General features: G+C 34.0%; 1 protein-coding gene and 1 non-coding gene across 3 annotated transcripts in view; both read right to left on the reverse strand.

Moving 5' to 3' along the window:
• LOC128865744 (sprouty-related, EVH1 domain-containing protein 1) overlaps window positions 1-18,964 on the reverse strand; it is a 45,399-nt gene that overhangs the window by 11,294 nt on the left and 15,141 nt on the right. The window lies entirely within an intron of this gene.
• On the reverse strand, window positions 16,387-16,466 carry Trnal-uag (transfer RNA leucine (anticodon UAG)). Its single transcript has one exon. It is a non-coding gene; the product is annotated as a tRNA-Leu (tRNA).

Consider the following 18,964-nt stretch of genomic DNA (forward strand, 5'->3'; position numbering starts at 1 on the left):
TGAGAAAGGTTTTTATAAAATATGCATTGCTTTTAAATTAATAAAATACTAAATACATAGATACATTTCGATTAAAAAATACATATAATGTTTGTTTCGTTTAAAAATCTAAGAATCGATAAAAAAAAATAATTATTAAAAATGTGGCTCGCACTCAAGTGATAGAAACAAGATTGCGCCCATCAGAGAGTGCGTGACGTCGCAATAGCTGAGTTGTGCAGTGCTGCCAACCATTTGCTCTTCGCAATAAATTTAGTGCTTTTGTATACCTAAAATGCGAAAATTTTTAAGTTTGGTGTTTGTTTCTTTTTTTAATTTAAAGCTACCGAAACGGTAAGTAAAAAACAAAACTGTATTATTAATCAAAAGAATGTTAAAAAGGTCACTCTGAGAAGCTTTAGGTGTTAATGAAAATTTGTTGGTTCTTATAAAATTTGATATTTTGAAAGTGCAAATTTAATTTTTTGCTCCTTTTAAGGTTATATTAGAATATTAAATCTTCTGCTCTCAGCTCTTTTTAACATTGAACACCTTTTCACGCATTTTAAAGAGCGTTTGCTTTACTGAATGCGTATTAAAACCATAGAGGGGTAATCGTTTCTTTCGGTCCTCAATCCTTAGTGGGGCATAGGGCATCAAGAGGTGTATTCATAGCAAAAAAGCAAGAAAATATCAGAAAATACTTAAGAAGCCTAACGATATTTTTACAAAAAGAGTATTTTATCTTGTTACATAACCTGAAATGTAGCAAAAAGTCGTTCTCTCAATAAAAGAGTTTCTCTTAACAAAAAACTGATAAATTAAATTGTACGTAACCATAATATAGCTATATATATATACACCCTTTCTGGGTGTTTGGCCGAGCTCCTCCTCCTATTTGTGGTGTGCGTCTTGATGTTGTTCCACAAATGGGGGGGCCTATACAATCAGAGGTTTGCTTTTTCTTTATTTTGGTGTTTCACCGAGATTCGAACCTACGTTTTCCCTGTGAATTCCGAATGGTAGTCACGCACCAACCCATTCGGCTACGGCGGCCGCCAATAATACAGTTATTTAAAAAAAAAATCACATTTTAAAGACAATTTGTCACGCAGACAATGTTTTTAAGTAATTCAATAAAAATTTGATATTTTATTTTTTTTAAATGGGCATTTTAGAGCGTTTTTATATCCAAAGCTAGGCAACCAACCAATGCGACCAGCTGTTAAAACAAAGTAAAGCTAAATAAAAACTAAGTGAATTATTTCATTACTTAAAAAAAATGTAGATTCTAAAAAAATATAAACAATACATTTGAATTAGAACAGGCTAGAAAAAGAAAGACCGAAAACTCCGAGACTAAATAGCAAAAAAAATGCTAAGTCAAGTTACGAAAATGGTAATTTGGCCATACTGGTGCTAATACGACGTCACTCATTGTCAAATTTGCTGAGAGCAAAGTAACGGTACCACGATAGGCGCCATCTCATTATTCTTTGCATCATGGCTCCCACTGCTATGTTCCCACGGCACGTAATTCGCCTTTTAAGCAATTCACGATTTAAAGTGTTTTTACGGTACATTCATAATTCAATTTGGCAGCTATCTCTCTTGTTCTTGGCTATTATTATTATTTGTTAAGATTATCGCTGATGAAAAATTAGAAAAAAAAAGAAATTTAAAGCTAAAGTTTTACTTAATTTATTCTTTCCATTAGCCAGCAATGAGAGAAAGTGCCAGCAGGCCGGCAAAAGTGCGGCTATTCGAATATTAGGCGGGAAGATAAATGAGCTGGGTGGCTACCGGAAAAACAGCCATATACAACAATACTATTAGAAATAGCAGAGGCTTTGAAGATACTAGTGTACAATTTGATCTCCTCCGTAATTATTGAGGTGTTCAACAACCTTTTCGACTTATCTTTTTTGCTTCCATTATTGAAATTTAACTCTTTCTGGTTATTACTCAACATTTGTTAATTTTATTTTGATTTACTCTTTCGCCTTTGTGTGACAGCTAATTTTGATAAATTTCCGATAAAAATTAGGGATGACAATGATTTGTGATTGAGTCTGAATTACTTACAAATGAAGAAATTCGCTTTTAAAATTTTGTATGGCGAATTACGTAGTTCGAGATGTGATTGGTAAGTGAATTAGGAATGAGACAGCGAATTACGTGCCGTGGGAACATGCAATAATTTCAAGGCGAAAGCGAATCCATCTAAATGGCAATAATTTCGAAGCCGGCAGAGATCAATGCTGACAACTTGATTTACGGGCTGCATATCGATTTCTAGTGCAAAGCACGAGAATTCTCTATAGTTTTTAGTTTATTTATATTTGTAATCTTAACAAGCAGACATATTTTCTGCTTTTCCCATTTTATGCTCCAACATTTTTATTGAACAGCGAAAACGCTATTTAAGCACAACTTTGATGTTTGTTTTAAATTATCAAAATTTGATGCAACAATTTTTTTTTTAAATCCATGTGACGACCATATCAAAAATGTTTTATATAAATTACACTGTGTGACAAAAAAAAAAATTAAATAAACTTTTATGGAGACCTAGCACAACTTATGGCTACAGAAAAACTAAACAAAATGGTATAGGAGAAATTTCCAATACACCCCCAAAATCTCATTTTATGGCCATAAAACCGTTTTTCAGTAGGTTGATGTGAAGAATCACTCCTAACTTCGCCAATTTCCATCCGATTTCGAATTTGTTTTTTTAGTTCGAAAGAACAAAAACAAGCCTTTTTGACAGTGTGTTGACAATTTTTCTGAAATGACAACTGCCGAGACTGTAGACGGAAGTATTTGGAATTTTTTTATTTTTTCTCAATTTTTTCAACTTTGACATAATTTTTACGATATTATCCGATATTGAGGATTTTTTTTAGTACACTACTGTAATAGTAAATTTAATTTTGCGTCGAATGAGCTATATTTGACTGTAATTGAATTAAAATTAATAGAGTTGTGTTTTAAGATTTATTATTATTTTTTATTTACTAATTTGGTATGTAGGCATCGAAGCATGAAAATGATTACAAGTGCCATTATAAACACATAATATTTATTGGAGTATTGTGCAGTGCAGCATTGTACGGTATGGTACGGTGCGGTACGGTGCAGTACACAACGGAACTGGTTCCGAACTTAAAAATGCATTGGAAACGGCCCTTTGGAGTTTAGTATGGGACGGTACATTTGTCATTCTCTTCATCAGTTTTGAATACTTCTCTGTAAGAAATTCGATCATCATCATTCATCTGAAGTCGTCATCAACTAAATTCCATTGTTTAAATCGAGAAGCGAGCGTTTCAGATTGTCTTCCCGATAGAAGTAAATCACGAGAAGGATCCTGAAAATCTGAATTTGATACAATGTGTCGTTCTGAAGACTTACAACGAGACGGAAAGTACTCTTCATCATCAGGTTTATTGTTATCAGTTTGATCATCATCAGCAATGAGTTGAACTTCCTTCAGTTCATGACTTGCAGTTGAGTCAATCATATCGTCCAAGACTACGGGGTACTTAACAGTTGCAACATCAGCATACTTTATGTGCTTTCGAGCTTTATAATGATGACCGTTTACGTCCCTTTTATAAAAATAACAATCATCTGGTTTATGATAAGGCTGATAAGGCCATTTCATCGGAGAATATTGAGAAATTCGACTTTTCTGGCAACGTTTTGATTTATATCTCTTGAATTTCAATGAAACAAACAATACAACTTTGACGTTTTAATAAGGTTAAATTATAATAACAAACTTCTTTTGTTAATCAATGTACAGTGTGAACTTTGGTACACTTGGGAGCTTTTCCATATTTCTACTGAAAAAAAAAATGTGCTATAATATGTGAGATATTTTCGTAAGTTGTAACCAGTTCTGTTGTATGCAGTACAGTGTACTCTTATGTATACATATATACTCCAATAAATATTACGGATCTATAATAACGCATGAAAACACGTCCTTATTCCCATTTAGCGTAAGTTATACCTACATACCAAATTAGTAAAAAAAAAAAAAAATCTTAAAACTCACACAACTCTATTAATTTTAATTCAATTACAGTCAAATATAACTCATTCGACGCAAAATTAAATTTACTATAACAGTAGTGTACTAAAAAAAATCCTCAATATCGGATAATATCGTAAAAATTATGTCAAAGTTGAAAAAATTGAGAAAAAATAAAAAAATTCCAAATACTTCCGTCTACAGTCTCGGCAGTTGTCATTTCAGAAAAATTGTCAACACACTGTCAAAAAGGCTTGTTTTTGTTCTTTCGAACTAAAAAAACAAATTCGAAATCGGATGGAAATTGGCGAAGTTAGGAGTGATTCTTCACATCAACCTACTGAAAAACGGTTTTATGGCCATAAAATGAGATTTTGGGGGTGTATTGGAAATTTCTCCTATACCATTTTGTTTAGTTTTTCTGTAGCCTTAAGTTGTGCTAGGTCTCCATAAAAGTTTATTTAATTTTTTTTTTTTTGTCACACAGTGTTATTTTTGAATATAATTTTGATAAACTATTTTTTATAATTAAAAAGCAACCCTATTCAAAGTAAATTATCAAAATTAGATGCAACAATTTTTTTGAAATCCATGTGACGATCCTATCAAAGATGTTTTACATAAATTATTTTTGAATATAATTTTGATAAACTCTTTTATTTTTAATTAATATGCAACCATATACGAACTATTTTTTTAAATAAACTATTTTTAAATATCTGTGTACTCGTACATTGACTGCAATATTTTACGAATTTTTTTATTTGGCAACCCTGTTCATAAATATTTATTCACGAAATATAACATTCAATTTTACTCCCTAAAACAATATTTTTAATAACAAAAACCGTGGCAACTATGTTCATAATTGTATACTAAAACGAGTTACTAGAATTCTTGTTATTGTTGTAGCAGCATAAACATTCCCCAAACATTTGCAGCAAATCTTTCCATTTTTGTTGATAGTCAACTAGCGATCAAAGCACTGGCCTCAACACGCATCAATTCCAGACGTTTTAAAGAATGCAGAAGGTCGTCGCTCTCGCTTATCCAACAACACAACACTACACCTTATTGGGTCCACGGCTACTCTGGAGTGGAGAGAAATGAAAGAGCGGATTCGTGTGCAAGGAAAGGCTTTGAGCTAAACCTTCAGCGAGTGGTAGAGGACATACACATTCCTCTAACTATACACTGCGATTGACTTGACCCCAATTGCGGAAACCCATAGAAGGTGGTCTCTGGCTTTTAGCTGCCGGGTCTCCAAAGCGCTTTGACCAAAACTGAACCTTAAAAGGACAAAATGTGTGCTTGGATTCAACAGATCAACTACCAGCGTCCTCACGGGTGTTATAATGGGTCACTGCACTATCGGTACCCTAGCCAGTAGAATGGGTGTGCTTAAAAATGACTTCTGTAAGAGTTGTGGAGATGAAGATGAAATTGAATCGGTACAACACCTTATCTGGGAATGGCCTCATCTTCAAAGAAACCGTGCTAAAGGTTTTGGCGACTTTTTCTTTGAAAACCTGTGAAATTCGCTAGTGTCTTATTGGAGGGACTAGTTACCTTCTTAATAAGATCTAAATGGTTTAAGTAACTCAGGGGATGAATATCAAATGCAGGTATCACAATGGGTCTTAGGACCACCTTTTCTTCTTTTCATATACAAGCAACCTTGCTCACCTAACCTACGGGCAATGCTGGCTGGAATCGGCGGACGTGGCAACGTACCATAATTTTATTTGATTTAACTGATAACTGTGCAATCATATTTAAAATAATGAATTTTAATAAATTTCATTTCAAATATTTTGCATTACTTGGAGCATAATCAACCCGCCCTGTATTTCAAATTGAATATTATAGTATATAAAAATATCAAGGTTCCTAAAACATATTTGTTTTTTTTTACATTTTTATTTAATAGTTATTAAAAAAATTCCGAAAATTCTACAGGAAAGTTCAGCGGGTTATAGAAGGTATCAATGCCGAGGCGTTTTCCTGTAAGAACAAAGACGCCGATCTGGTGACTGACATCCGGAGCGTACTGAAATTATAGAGGGAACACTTATCAAACCTGCTAAATAGTGACGTCTGCGCATGTGCCAAAGAACATGAAGATCGCGATACCCCAATCGTTGACGACGGGATTGTCGTTCCGCTACCCGACCATGATGAGGCGAGAATAGCGAGAACGCGACTAAAGTACAACAGAGCCGCGGGAGCCAACAGACTGTCGGCTGAGCCATTCAAACATGCATACATCAGCTCCTATATAAAATATGGTCGTATGAAAGCATCGGATCCTGCCGATTGCAATTCAAGTGTGCTCTGCCCATTCCATACGAAGGGTGATTCTGCAATCTGTGCCAATTACCGCGGGATAAGTCTTCGAAATATCGCATATAAGTTTCTACCGTGCGTATTGCGTGAAAGGTTGAACCGCACCATAAACCAACCCTTATCAGTATGACTTTAGACTTGGAAAATCCACCAACGATCAGATATTTACAATACGCCAAGTCTTTGGGAAATACCCTTGAAAGGAGAATCGACACACACCATCTTTTTGTCGATTTCAAAGCTGCATTCGACAGTACGGAAAGGAGTTGCCGTGATGTCTGAATTTGGTATCCCCGCAAAATTAATACGGCAAAATGACGTTGCTCAGTCGTTACCAGTAGCGTTGTCAGAATTGGGAAGCAGCTCTTTGAGTCGTTTGATACCATACGAGGATTCAGACAGGGTGACTCGCTGTCGTCTGACTTCTTTAACTTGATGCTGAAAAAGATCGTGCGAGCCGCAGAACTCAATCGCTCAGGCACAATTTTTCGTAAGAGCCTACAATTGTTGGTGTATGCCGATAATGGGCTCGATAAGGAAGCAAAGTGAATAGGTCTCGTGGTAAGCGAGGCCAAAACGAAGTATCTCCTGTCATCAAACAAATATTCGGCGCACTCGCGTATCGACATCCACGTCACTGTTGACCGCTATGATTTTGAGGTAGTAAAAAACTTCGTTTATTTACGAGCTAGCATTAACACCGCTAGCTATGTCAGGCTTAAAATCCAATGTAGAATCTCTCTTTGCGCACAAATGCTACTTTGGACTAAGTAGGCAATTGAGTAGTAAAGTCCGCTCTCGACGAATAAAACTAACACTCTACAAGGCTCTCACCCTGCCCGTCCTAACGTATGGCGCAGAAGCTTGGGCGATCACAACACTCGATGAGGCCCTCACAGTTTTATATCGCTTCCGCAGCAGCAGCTAGTTTTTAAACACAAGTCGATGTACATATAACACGGTGTGACAAAAAAAAAAAAATTAAATATACTTTTATGGAGACCTAGCACAACTTGTAGGTATAGTAAAACTAAGAAACATGGTATAGGAGAAATTTCCAATACACCCCCAAAATCTTATTTTATGGCCATAAAACCGTTTTTCAGTAGGTTGATGTGAACAATCACTCCTAACTTCGCCAATTTCCATCCGATTTCGAATTTGTTTTTTTAGTTCGAAAGAACAAAAACAAGCCTTTTTGACAGTGTGTTGACAATTTTTCTGAAATGACAACTGACGAGACTGTAGACGGAAGTATTTGGAATTTTTTTATTTTTTCTCTATTTTTTCAACTTTGACATAATTTTTCCGATATTATCCGATATTGAGGATTTTTTTTAGTACACTGCTGTTATAGTAAATTTAATTTTGCGTCGAATGAGCTATATTTGATTGTAATTGAATTAAAATTAAAAGAGTTGTGTGAGTTTTAAGATTTTAAATATTTTTTTTTTTACTAATTTGGTATGTAGGTATAGCTTACGCTAAATGGGAATAAGGACGTGCTTTGATGCGTTATTATAGATACGTAATATTAATTGGAGTATATATGTATACATAAGAGTACACTGTACTGCATACAACAGAACTGGTTAGAACTTACGAAAATATCTGACATATTATAGCACATTTTTTTTTCAATAGAAATATGAAAAAGCTCCCAAGTGTACCAAAGTTCACACTGTACATTGATTAACAAAAGAAGTTTGTTATTATAATTTAACCTTATTAAAACGTCAAAGTTTTATTGTTTGTTTCATTGAAATTCAAGAGATATAAATCAAAACGTTGCCAGAAAAGTCGAATTTCTCAGTATTCACCGATGATGTGGCATCATCAGCCTTATCATAAACCAGATGATTGTTATTTTTGTAAAACGGACGTAAACGGTCATCATTATAAAACTCGAAAGCACATAAAGTATGCTGATGTTGCAACTGTTAAGAACCCCGTAGTCTTGGACGATATGATTGACTCAACTGCAAGTCATGAACTGAAGGAAGTACAACTCATTGCTGATGATGATCAAACTGATAACAATAAACCTGATGATGAAGAGTACTTTCCGTCTGGTTCTAAGTCTTCAGAACGACACATTGTATAAAATTCAGATTTTCAGCATCTTTCTCGTGATTTACTTCTATCGGGAAGACAATCTGAAACGCTCCCTTCTCGATTTAAACAATGGAATTTAATTGATGACGACTTAAGATGAATGATGATGATCGAATTTCTTACAGAGAAGTATTCAAAACTGATGAAGAGAATGACAAATGTACCGTACCATACTAAACTCCAAAGGGCCGTTTCCGATGCATTTTTAAGTTTGGAACCAGTTCCGTTGTGTACTGCACCGTACCGTACCGTACCATACCGTACAGTGCTGCACTGCACAATACTCCAATAAATATTATGTGTTTATAATGACACTTGTTATCATTTTCATGCTTCGAAACGCATACCAAATCTTGTAGTAAAAAAAAAGAAAAAATCTTAAAACCCACACAACTCTATTAATTTTAATTCAATTACAGTCAAATATAGCTCATTCGACGCAAAATTAAATTTACTATAACAGCAGTGTACTAAAAAAAGTCCTCAATATCGGATAATATCGTAAAAATTATGTCAAAGTTGAAAAAATAGAGAAAAAATAAAAAAATTCCAAATACTTCCGTCTACAGTCTCGTCAGTTGTCATTTTAGAAAAATTGTCAACACACTGTCAAAAAGGCTTGTTTTTGTTCTTTCGAACTAAAAAAAAACAAATTCGAAATCGGATGGAAATTGGCGAAGTTAGGAGTGATTGTTCACATCAACCTACTGAAAAACGGTTTTATGGCCATAAAATAAGATTTTGGGGGTGTATTGGAAATTTCTCCTATACCATGTTTCTTAGTTTTACTATACCTACAAGTTGTACTAGGTCTCTATAAAAGTATATTTTCACTGTCGCACCGTGTAATTTAAGCTATAGTCGTGCTAAATTTCAGCTCATTCCGCTCATCGGTTTAACACTTATGACAGGTGTCCTTCAAAACCCCATCGGCCAGTGTATGAGTAACCGGTCGGATCTGACTGTGCCCAGTAGCAACCAGCATTGCCTTTAGAAGCAGGATGTTGAAAAAATAAAATAACAATAACAAATACACTAACAGTGGCATCTGGTGTAAATCTGCCACGGTAGCATTAAACACACATACACACATACATCCAGATATACATATATAAGTATTTATATAAAACCAGCAGGCGAACAGGTTAATGCCAGGCATTAATCACATAAGCACGAAGTACTTTTCTAGAATTAATATAAACGCAACAAATTATTAAAGCAAGGGCCTTTTGAGCGCTTTAAACCCACAGCTGCTGTTAAAAATAACGTCGTTGTTGCATGGCAAGAAATTATATCTAGACAGCCTTCAACAAATGCAAACAGCAGCACATTTTTTTTATTGCAAGTATGTCCTTCATTGGCTGCATGAAACATTTGCAAATACATATACATATACGTGCGTATGTATGTATGTATAAAATATTGACGAAAAAAGGTAGACACAAACAGGTGGCAGCGCAGTTTGCTGCAGCCAAACCAGTTCCTGGCAAATGTCAAGGGGAAGAGCTGTTCCAATTGGAGTTTTGGAGTATGCGCTTAAATTCAAATATAAACGTATATATGTATGTATGTATGTATGCTTTTGTGTGTGTTCGTGTCTGTGCGACTTCCTGTCGCTTTCGTGCGTCCTGCACAAACTCAAATTACATTATGTGTACAACTTCAAAACTCTCAAACGCACAAACATTTCACATGCATACACAGGAAACTTTGAGCGCGTTTGGAGAGAGAACGGAAGGGAGAGTTTGATATGCGCAGCAACCAAATACATATTCGTACGTAATAAATTGCTATAACTTTATGAATGGAGTTTTTTGTGATTATATACTGAATAACGAAAAAATAGGTTTGGCTTTGGCAATGGCATTGGCAGTGGTCGGCCCTCAGTGGCATTTGGCTAGCTCAGCGCTTGAAAGTCTTCCTCTACCCCTTATGGCGCTGCTGCTGCTGCTGCTGCTGCTGCTACTGCTGCTTTTTCAACATTTCTTTACTGCCATTTCAAGGATTTTCATAACGTTGTTTCTATGTAACTTCAATGCAGCCATGTTCTGTGTTCGCTGAATGAAATGGGAAATTTGAAAGTGGTGGTTATGAATGGCGAGAAATGTGATGGAATGGAAACCTGGGCGCAAGTGAAGCAGATATACATATGTACATAGTATGTGCATATACGAAATTTCTGCATCGATGGATTTAATGAAATTTGCTCTAATTTTCTGTCGGCGAAATTTGTACAAGCAGTTATAGCCTTTGCAGCAACGAAATCAACAGAGGATACATTTTGTTTTTGGTTTTATATATTGTTAAGGGGTTAGGGGTAGTCAGAGGCCCGAAAAAATTATGATTTTCAATAATTTTTTTTCCCAGTCAAAATATACAAAAAATACACAAAGCAAAGTATTTCCAAAAATAAAAACGTAGCAATAATGTGTCATGACATCATGTTTCGACTTGACTTTAGCAAAATTTCAACTAAAAAATTAATAATTATAAGTTATCGCTGTTGGTGTGGATCCCGTTTCCCCAGAAGCCCCTTGCTGTGATCATCACAAGTCGTTGGAGATTCATCTAAAATCAATCGGACAAGAGAAATTAGTTTTATCATATTAATAGATAATCTTGTGACAGATCGAAGCTTTTTTTTCAAAATTAATACACTTGGGAGTGGCCAAAAAACCTACAATTAATTGTTGAAAAAAAAATCAAAATTTTGAAAAAAAAAAAAAAATCTTTCGATCAGGCACGAGTTTTTTATGTTTTTCAAAAGCAGTATAAATTTTATTGAAATTTACCAAGCGGTTTTTAAGTTACAGTATCACCAGTTCAACAAACATAGTTTTGAGAAAAAGGCATTTTAAGTTATGCGAACGCTCCGGAGCGCCCTTTATTAATTGTTGAATAACTCGAAAAGTATTTGTCAAATTCACTTCAAATGTTCACACAATATTTTTAAGATATTATACTTTGAGAAATCCAATTTTTTGAAAATTCTGACGACCCCTAACCCCTTAATATTTGTTTTATGTAAAGATGAGTAACATAAGACATTGGATACCACAGCAAAAGAGAGGCACTGCAACCTAGAAAATATTCTGTATTTCGCTAGCTAATTGGGCATTTGTTTTTATTTTATTGTTGTATCGTTTGCCACTCTCATTGTTATTAACGAGTGAATTTATCGTACTACGCTGCTCTCTTTCTTGTTTACCAAATTTTTACATCACTGCCGTCTGGTAATCTGTCATTCTTGTCAGCAAACGATATTCTCTATGCTCCATCCATGCAACACAGCCATCTAAGAAAACTGGGGATTCGAGAAGAAACAAAGCAAATAATATTTCGCGTTCCCTTTAGCCAACCCTATTCCGTTATTTCTTTCTTTACGTCTTAAGTGAAGTAGTTACCATTTTGATGACTGAGTGTCTAGGAAAACGAACTGTTTTTTCGTCTACTTCAAATAAGCCAATGTTGATCTGATCGATATCTTTAGCAACTCCATGATCGATGACTGTGGCAACTCCAGAATGTGAATTTCTCTGCACTTCACCTAACGTGTGCCACTAATTTAGATATTCAGCTTTAAACAATTCAATGCATAACATAAATTTGCTTCAAACGACTATCGCTAAAGCTTAAGGGGTTATACGCAGTTATGACTTTCAAAAAAATCGATTTTTTTATTGCATTTTCGTAATGTACATATATTCAAAAGTATACGCACGAAATTTGAAGTAGATCTAAGCAATACTTTCGGAGTTATACCTAAATATGTAGAGATGCCTCGGCACGTTTTAAGGTAGGTATTGAAACTTTAAACGTGTTTTTTTCAAAACGGCATTTTTCAAGTCGGTGTACACGATATCTCGAAAACGGCTTGTTTGATCGGTCAACCGTTTTAACTCAATCTTTAAAGATACATTTTCTAGTAATTAATCGTTCCTTTTGTAAATCTGATACTTATTTTCCATTTTATAATCAATTTACGGCCAAATTTTAACGTAAAAATCGAAATCATTTCTTTTAAAAGCTGCCATTTTGTGAAAATTCACTATTTTGATTAGCCGAACGATTAATTACTAGAAAATGTATCTTTAAAGATTCGAGTTAAAACGGTTGACCGATCAAACAAGCCGTTTTCGAGATATCGTGTACACCGACTTGAAAAATGCCGTCTAATATATTAACAAAATTTGTTTGGTTTTTTGATTTCAGATAATCCAATCCTGAGTTACGATGTACACCGTAAATCGTCTTTTTTTAAAGGAGGTTCCAGAAATCGCCTGCAGCGCGCTCTATAATCAACATTTTCATAAATAAAAAATTTTGTTACGTTCTTGAAGGATGCTTTTATAACCGCCAAAAATTTTCAAATTAAAATATTCTGAAGTTTCTTCAGGATAAATCCTTGACAACCCGTCTTTTATTTGCTTCATAACTGCGTATAACCCCTTAACGCTATTCTTTCTTCTATTCTTCGAAAATATCATGAAAAGGCAGACGTGCAATTATATAAAAAAAAAACAGAATCTTTATAAAAATAGAAAGACTTTTCTTAAATAAAAATCTATCCTCCAAATTTAAATTTTACAAGATTTCTTCGCATTCATGACCCATAACGTTGGTTATCATTATAGTCAAACCTTTTCAAATAAGCTAAACATTCTAAAATTTTTAATCGGATTTCCAAGGAATTGTAAAAAATCAAACTTTAACATATTTCTCGCATGCATTTTTTATTGATTTATAGAGGAGTAATTGTCATCGAAGTACATTGCGAATGAAAATATTGATTGATAGTACAGTACGAGTGAGCACAACGAACAATTAATTATGGAAGCTGAATTCTGTTCAATTGTGCATCGATAAAAATGTTAGAAGAAAATCTCTTTAAATGTAAAAAATGCCCCTTTATCCCTTTTAATAATTTTTGGTTCAAAATAGTCCTAGAATAGGGAAATTACCCACAATCTGTCAACACTATTTGAAACAGAGGCATTAAGGAGGTGACTGCTTACTAAAATAAAAATAAAAATATAACCAAGTACAGTAGATTCTGTTTTTATGCGGTTTTTTTTTTTATTAAAAAATGCATGTCGACCTATCGGGAATTGTACATATAAACAAGATTCTAAACCAGCTAAGCAAAAACTCATCACAGATTATATCAAAAATGCTAACCCTACAAGTATGGAACGGCCTGCATCACCATCCAGATCAGACGTGTACATTTCCTCAAGTGACGGAAGTGATTTTACGCCAAATCCCAAACGAATGCGCAACATGCGGGTATTGTTTGATTCTATTTCTGACGATGTAAATTTATTTTTCGATTCTGACGTTTCTTAAATAAAGATATAGTTTTCAAAAATTTTTTTCAAATTTTTTGTTTATGCGATTTTATTTAATTATTTCAGATTCATGCGGTCTATGGAACGTATCTATAGTTATAATATGGGACTAGTACCCTTTTTTATGCGATATTATTACATTATTTCAGATTTATGCGGTTCTTTGCACTTTTGAAACGTATCTATAGTTTTACTATAGAACTGGTAGCTTTTTTTAAGCTGTTTTTTTTATGCTCTTTCTTGCGGAACGTACATATATACCGCATAAAAACAGAATCTACTGTGTTTAATTGCATTACACTGTGGAACAAATTCAGGTTAGCAAAAATTAGGTCCATTCTGAGAGTGGCGGGTGAAAATAGAGGCGAAATTAGAAGACCCGTATCGCGCCGGTTTTTTATGTTAGTTCGAATTTTTTTTTAATCGGCCTTCGAAGTTTGCAGTCAGTATATTGTTTCATAAGTACCACAAAAATTTTCGAAATCAATTTTTTCAAAAATTGTAATTGTTGCACAGGTCTCTAGCAATAATTTGGCTTTTACAGATTGAAAAAATATCTATTAGTCGACGAGTTATAGCCAAAAAACCATATAAACAATTTTGCTCCGATTTCGAACTTCGAAGGCCGATTAAAAAAAAATTCGAACTAACATAAAAAAACGGCGCGATACGGGTCTTCTAATTTCGCCTCTATTTTCACCCGCCACTCTCAGAATGGACCTAATTTTTGCTAACCTGAATTTGTTGCACAGTGTTATTTTACCCTCTGCTTGCTAAATTAAATACATTACATTGCAGTTGTTTGTACCTAAAAATGTTTATTCTGCATTATAGATATTTGCAATGGGATATTCGTGCAATAGTGTACATATAGCAGGTATGTTATTGTGGAAAAAAAGAGGCGTGTGCCCCTGATAATATTGTCAATGCTAAGTGAACAGCCAGTGGATGTATTGCTCGATTATTGACTATGTGCATGGTCATGTGTGCATGTATATAAATTTATATACCATGCTCAGAATGGGCTAGCCTGCTGCTGCTGCTCCGCTTAAAGCCTCATGGTCATATACCTTGCCAAATCGACACGCATACATACGTACGTACAAACATGTCTAGAATTGTGAAAGGGGGAAATTATCAATGAAAATTTAGATGCGCAAGTGCATGAATGAAAAAATGTGCAAAACTATAAATACATATGTACGTATGTGCAAATATACATACATATGTGCACATCTCAAGTACAGAGTAATGCAATTTCTAATAAATATTTTGATACATAAATATGTAGCAGAATAAAATTTAATTTATGTAAATAAAGCTTAAAATGAGATAAAAAAAATTATTGAAAAATAAATAAAAACTTTGAATAAAAGAGAATGAAATGAAATAAAATATAACGAAATAAGACGAAAAAAATTTACCAAAATAAAATGAAATAAACGTAAAACGAAAATAAAATAAAATAAATAAAAAATTATTCAATTATAAAGAAGAAGAAACGTAGAGGAAAGAAACTCCATTAACATGGCAGCCGGTTCTACGTTACGAGAATGACTCGGGTTTTTCCCGACGAAGAGCTGCCGCCCCAGTTAACTAGCCCTTTCTAGTGTACCGTACCCCAGGAAAGAAACTCCAAATCTGCATTTATTTTTATGAAAACTCTCGAAAGTGGCTACCGTTTTAACACACATAATATGTGGTTGTTGTTGTTGTTGTAGCCGCATAAACACTTACCATACATGAACGGGGAATACTGCTGAAGCAACAGTCCTTGGCCCAAAATATAAATCCGGGTCGTTACTATAATGTAAAGGGTTTTTCAATTGGCGCGGGTCGGTTTTGGCGCCCTGTGGCAGTCATTTTGTTTTGGTGACATCTGTCAAATCTTTTGTTTATTATTCAGTTGTTTATGCCAAATTATCATGGCAAGTTACACGATTGAACAGCACGTTCAAATGATAAAACTTTATTATCAAAATGAGTGTTCATTAACGCAAACGTTGCGCGCATTGCGCCCATTTTTCGGTAGACGTGGTGGCCCTTCCAATTTCTTATGGCCCATATTGAACCATATGGACCTAGACGACATGTGGTTCCAGCAGGACGGCGCTACGTGACACACAGCAAACGCCATTTTATTCCATTTCAACATCTACCCGCCCTTATTGAAAAACCCTTTACAACTGACTGTCGTGGTCGGATACGATAGCAGCTTAAGTCGACTTGAGATAAAAAAATGTTTTCTTAATATAATAACGTTCTAAATACAAAACCGTTATCATAATTTTCTAACTTTCTATTTATTATCTTTATTTCTAAACTACATACAAAACTAATAGAAAGAATTTATGTTAAAGAGTGTTTATTGAAGCATTTTCGACTCACAACTCTGTGCCGTACGACCACAGATATGTAGATATGCATTTTTAAATTTTCAAATTTATATAAAATATAGTAAACACAACTAACATTGAAATGCTATTGACATAGCACATATATTTATTTAATGCTATTTCCCAAAAAATACGACAAATAAAAAAACAAAAATTTCACTGACAGCGGTGGGATTCGAACCCACGCCCTTTCGGACTGGTGCCTAAAACCAGCGCCTTAGACCGCTCGGCCACGCTGCCTATAAAACAAATGCTGCTCAATGTCGTTTTTATGCTCAACTATGCAACTATGCCCGACTCGATGGTGAGAACAAAATTTACGCACATATCTATATATCCACACAAACATCGCATTCCGTACATAAGAACGAAGGTCAGAACAAACGTATGCAAGCTCGCAAACAACTATCGTGAATGACAAACTGTGCAAAACACTTCTGACGAAGAAATTCATTCACAATATGCTTTGTGTTGTGCAGAACAAATGAATGAATGAATTTCGCGAAAGGTTGTTGAAGAAAAGCGTGAGCGCCGACTAGTAGCGAGCGTGTGGTATGGCAATCGTGCATGTTTTGCGTATGTATGTTTGTGTGTATATGTTTATTTAAATCCATAAACATTTTTGGGAGTCAAACTAATTGCATGAAAAATATACAAATTTCCAATTCAAAATATAAAGAACTTCAAATTAATGAAAATCAAAAAACTTTTTGTTTAAAAAAATTTAAAATAAATCAAAAATTGTAAATAAAAAATAAATAAATAAAAAATAAAATAAAAAATAAAAAATAAAATAAATAAATAAATAAAAGAATTAAATAAAATATAAGAAAATAAGATAAAATATAAAAAAAATTGAAAAAATATATAAATTAAAAAGAAAAATAAAAATTAAAAAAAAAAAAATAAAAAAAAAATTAAAAAAAAAAAATAAAAAAAAAATATAAATAAAATATAAATAAAAAATAAATAAAAAAAAACAAATAAATAAACAAATAAAAAAAATAAAATAAAATATAAAAAAATATAAAAAAAAATTAAATATTATAAAAAAAAATTAAAAAGCAAAAAATAAAAAATAAAAATTATAATAAAAATTTTAAAAAATAAAAATTAAAAAAATATACCACCTATCAAAGCAATTTCATACATACGAAAATATGCCTCAATCACATTGTTTTCTTAAAAATGGACAAGGAAAGCACGAGGATCCTACATTAATTCCCATGCCACAGACATGTACACTTTTCTATGTAATAAAAATATGTTTCACGCCGCTTGATAATTTCCACCAAAAATCGTGTTCTACAGCGATATTTTCTCGAAACTACATTTTTTACGTCAGACTTTAATTATGTGCTCGCAATTATATTCTTAATTATATTCCACATAAACCTCATCTAAAGAAGAGAAATTTTAAAATTGTAAATGTTGATGCAATTTTTTGAAATCTGTTATATTTTAGTGAATTTCGTACAAAGTTTAGCACTTTGATTTATAAGGTTTTTATTAAACAATGAATTATATTTTTTAGAAAGAAACAGTTATACAGTTTATGGCATCTATCGAGTGTTTTTTTTTCAGCTGCATGAGAACTTTCAATAATTTTACAACCTCAAAATTATAACTGTCAACAGTGACGTGGGTGCCGATACGCGAGTGCGCCGACTGTTTGTTTGAAGACAGGAGATACTTCGTTTTGTCTTCGTTCACCACCAGACCCATTCGCTTTGCCTCTTTATCCAGTTTGGAGAAGGCAGATAATGTCAATATCATCGGCGTACGCCAACAATTGTACGCTCTTATAAAATATTGTGCCTGAGCGATTAAGTTCTGCGGCTTGTACGATGCTCTCCAACATCAGGTTAAAGAAATCACACGACAGCGAGTCACCCTGTCTGAAACCTCGTATCAAACGGCTCGGAGAGGTCCTTGACAATTCTGTTTACAGCAGAGAAAAGCGAAGTGTGTTGGCATTTCTGCTCGGTAAGGTTTGTCAAGTAAACATAAATCGTTTAACTGCAGAACAACGTTTCCAAATTGTGCAAATTTACTTTGAAAAAAATAAATCTATACGCGGCCCTTTCTTCTTGTGAAAGGAGGAAGAAGCTGCCACTACGGTCAATGGCGAGCGCTATCGACCCATGCTGTCTGAATTTTTCTTTCCAAAAATTAATCAGCTAAACATCGACGACATTTGTTTCCAACAAGAGGGCGCAACTTGCCATACAGCGCGCTTAACAATCGATTTATTGCAGAATTCAAACCACCATTGACGTCCTACGGCCAGATTTATTGGAAAAAGTAGTTAAAAATTGGATTGGTCGAATGGGTCATGTAACTCGTAGCCGCGACGGTCACATGCCGGATAATATATTCAAAAAATAAATGCCTTGAATTTATCGAGCAGATTATAAAAAAAAATTCACTCCAACCACTTAATAAAATTTTCAAAAATATGCTCATTTTTTCCGCAGACCTGTGTTGCCTATTTGTGTATTGTAAATTGTTAATCTATTGTAAAAAACTCATATAACTCCAATCTGGAAATAAGGCATCGAACTATGGGGAACAGCAGGCAAGTCAAACCTTAAAATAATGCAACGACTGCAATCAAAAATCCTAAGGACTATCACAAACGCAGGCTGGTACATAAACAATGACGATATACTATAAACAGGGACCTCAAAATTAAATTTATGGAAGACGTCATTCGAGAATGCAGCACAAATCATATT

Source organism: Anastrepha ludens, chromosome 6 (genome assembly GCF_028408465.1).
Source record: "Anastrepha ludens isolate Willacy chromosome 6, idAnaLude1.1, whole genome shotgun sequence".
NCBI lineage: Eukaryota > Metazoa > Arthropoda > Insecta > Diptera > Tephritidae > Anastrepha > Anastrepha ludens.